General features: G+C 50.7%; 1 protein-coding gene across 5 annotated transcripts in view; it reads right to left on the bottom strand.

The window, feature by feature from the left end:
- Positions 1-3,850, bottom strand: part of Mok (MOK protein kinase) — a 34,552-nt gene that overhangs the window by 22,927 nt on the left and 7,775 nt on the right. The gene's annotated exons all lie outside the window — the stretch shown is intronic.

Raw genomic sequence — 3,850 nt, forward strand, 5'->3', positions numbered from 1 at the left:
AAGGCCACTGTGCTTGACACGGCTCAGATCTCAAAGTGCAGCAAGACCAGTACAAAGGCATGAGCTTGGACACTACTGCCCTACAGAGACTGTAGGTCCATGAGACCATGACATGGTGAGCCATGGGGGTGGGGGGTGAAGTCACACCTAGCCAAATGACCCAATGTTCCAGAGCTTCCATTGCTGAGATGCCAAAAGAATCTATGATAGCTGTCTTCCTGTCAGCTGGCTGAGTTCTGTTCTACCGACTTTTCCCTTGTGCAGAGTTCAGCGCGCTGCCTAGCTTCCCTGAGAAGTTACATCCAACAGCGCATTAGTATAGCTCTGCCTCTTCCTCTGAAATGAGTTTAGTGAGCCATGAAAGATGCTACCCAGAAAAAGGCGCAGGACCCAGGACAAAGTCCCCCAGCTAGCGGCATCTTCGAGCTATGTACCAGCTGGAAGGCTGCATGGTAAGTGGCTGTCCCATGGAGCAGTAGTGGAAGCCTGCTATAGTCTAAGTGTATTTGTGACTGCCTTCCATGGTTCCTTCCCCAGCCCAGCCCAGGATCCAAAGTGTTAGCAACGGGCTCCCCAACAACAACCAGAAACAGCAGAGGCCACAATCTGGAGCCAGGCTCAATTGGCATATCCCGCAGGGAGATCTGGATGTGGTGAGAAGGCTGGACACAGGACACGGGAGTCCCAGGGCAGCAGCCGTTCACTGCCTGGATGGCAGCTTTCAACATGGTCTGTTCAGGATCCGTGCGTTCACACCTGCTCGTGGGTCCCCGGCTGAGTACCTCCTGCCCTACTAACATCCTCTGCCACATCAATAGTACCACAATAAATGCTTTGAAAACACACCTTTCCACAATGTATTCTATAGAACATGATCTATCAGGAAAGTGTCTTATTAATGTTATTTTATTCACTGTGTATGTGTATCTGTGTGTGTGTGTGTGTGTGTACACACATGTATGTGTAAGCACATGTACCTCTGTTATGTCACAGGTCAACTTGGAAAAATCAGGTCTGTCCTCCCACCGTGTGAGTTCCAGTGACTGAACTTAGGTCATCAGGCTTGGCAGCAAGCACCTGTACACGCTGAGCCATTTCGCTGGCCCTGAAAGTGCCTTGAAAGGAAATTCCATGTGCAAACGCTTGAGAAAGAGGTCCGCTGTTGTCCCTCCTAAAGGCCATAATTTAACGTTGATATTAAAAGTCCCCCAGGCCAGGCAGTGGTGGCGCATGCCTTTAGTCCCAGCACTTGGGAGGCAGAGGCAGGCGGATTTCTGAGTTTGAGGCCAGCCTGGTCTACAGAGTGAGTTCCAGGACAGCAAGAGCTATATATAGAGAAACCCTGTCTCGAAAAACCAAAAAATAAAAAAATTTTTAAAAAAGTCCCCCAAACCTCACGGAATAAAGAAAACAGCTGGTGTGGTGATGGGTACCTTAAATCCCAGGACTTGGAATGTAGGGGCAGGAGAGGGGAGTTCATGGGGAACTTCAGCTATAGTGAGCTCAGCTCTGTATGGGGCATGTGAGTCCTGTCAGAAGAGGTAGGGAGGAGGGGGAAGAGGAGGAGGAAGAGGAGCAGGAGGAGGAGAAGGAGGAGGAGGAACAGGAGGAGGAGCAGGAGGAGCAGGAGGAGGAGGAGCAGGAGGAGGAGGGGGAAGAGGAGGAGGAGCAGGAGGAGGAGGAGCAGGAGGAGGAGGNGAGCAGGAGGAGGAGGGGGAAGAGGAGGAGGAGCAGGAGGAGGAGGAGCAGGAGGAGGAGGAGGAAGAGGAGGAGGAGCAGGAGGAGGAGCAGGAGGAGGAGAAAGAGGAGGAAGAGCAGGAGGAGGAGCAGGAGGAGGAGGAGCAAGAGGAGGAGCAGGAGGAGAAAGAGGAGGAGGAGGAGGAGCAAGAGGAGGAGAAAGAGGAGGAAGAGCAGGAGGAGGAGCAGGAGGAGGAGCAGGAGGAGGAGGAGCAAGAGGAGGAGCAGGAGGAGGAGGAGAAAGAGGAGGAGGAGGAGCAGGAGGAGCAAGAGGAGGAGGAAGAGCAGGAGGAGGAGCATGAGGAGGAGGAGCAAGAGGAGGAGAAAGAGGAGGAGGAGCAGGAGGAGGAGGAGCAGGAGGAGGAGGAGCAGGAGGAGGAGGAGCAGGAGGAGGAGGAGCAGGAGGAGGAGGAGAGTAAATAGCTTCCCTTTAACATGTTCTGAACAGTTTTACTCTCAGAAGCCTTAGACACAATCTGGATGCTCTCCTGCTGGGGCTCCCACCAGGTATGGTGGTACACTCTTTTAATCCCAGCATTCAGGAGGCAGAGGCAGGCACATCTCTGAGTTCCAGTCCAGCCTGGTCTACACAGTGCATTCAAGGCCAACCAAGGCTGCACAGTGAGACACTGTCTCAAAACCAAACCAAACCAACAAAACAAAACAAAACAACTGGGCTTCCAAAGACTAGCCCTGCAGACCATCCTCCAAGGGACACATGGGCTGTATTCTGGGGTGGGGAGGGAAGGTAAACCAACTAAGGTGGAAGGAAGGAAGGACCAAGAGAACTGTATGGAAGCTTTCTTTGTCACGTCCATGCTCCTGACAGATGAGCACCCTTTGGTCTTTCCCATGTTCCAGGGGAAGAAGCCACCAAGGCTCTTTTAGTTATTATTTCTACCCACCCTGTGTAGCCCTGATTGGTCTGGAACTTGTAAACCAGGCTGGCCTCGAACTCACGGAGATCCACATGCCTTTGCGTCCTGAGGGCTGGGACTAAAGATGTGCACCACCACGCTCAGCTCATTTATTTATTTAATTGCTAGCTCATTATTTATTTATTTAATTGCTTGAGGAGCCTCCATACTGATTTCCATAGTGACCAGACTAACTCACAGTCCCAACAGCACACCAACGATGTATCAGCACTCACTTTTATCCTCCCCAGCATAGATCTCATTGTTTCTTTTCATTCATTCATTCATTCTTATGTAACCCTGAATGGCCTAGTATTCAATATGTAGACCAGGCTGGCCTAGAACTCACAGAGATCTTCCTGCCTCTGCCTCCATAGTGCTAGGATTAAGGCGTGTGCTACGACGCCTAGCTGAGGTGGACTTTTGGTTCTTTGTTTTCTCTCAGATAGACTGTTCGTTTGCTATGAACACCTGGGCTGGCAGAGGCTGCTCAGGTGGTAAACTGCCTGCCTAGCAAGCATGGGCCCAGCTTCAGAGCCACTACTACTGTAATTGACCCATTCAATTACAGAATTCTCATCTTCCTTTTCTCTGTTCTTCTAATTATCCCAAGCATGCAAAGGTTGTCAATGCAAAAGCATAGCTCTGCTAAAAGAATGTGTCTGTCAGATGGGAGTGAACACAGCCCAGGAACAGATACAGTTTGGCTCAAATACCATCTTCCAATGTGGTAATATTTTCCTGAAGTTCTTATAGCAACAGAACAAAGAAATGTTTAAATCAATTTAAAAATACATTAGTGGATAGATGGCTCAACCGTTAAGAGCACTTGCTGTTCTTGCAGGGGACCTGTTCATTCTTGCAGGGGATCTGTTCAGTTCACAGCCCCCAGTTCACAGCCACCTGTAACCCCAGCTTCAGAGGATCTGACACCTCTCTGGCCTCCAGGAGCCCCTCCACACGTGATACACACATACACTCAGGCCACATAAATACACATAAGAAAAGCACACTTTGGGGCCGGGCATGGTGGCGCACGCCTTTAATCCCAGCACTCGGGAGGCAGAGGCAGGAGGATTTCTGAGTTCAAGGCCAGCTTGGTCTACAAAGTGAGTTCCAGGACAGCCAGAGCTATACAGAGAAACCCTGTCTCAAAAAAACGGAAAAGAAGAGAGAGAGAGAGAGAGCGCGAGCGA

Source organism: Mus caroli, chromosome 12 (assembly GCF_900094665.2).
Source record: "Mus caroli chromosome 12, CAROLI_EIJ_v1.1, whole genome shotgun sequence".
Lineage (NCBI taxonomy): Eukaryota > Metazoa > Chordata > Mammalia > Rodentia > Muridae > Mus > Mus caroli.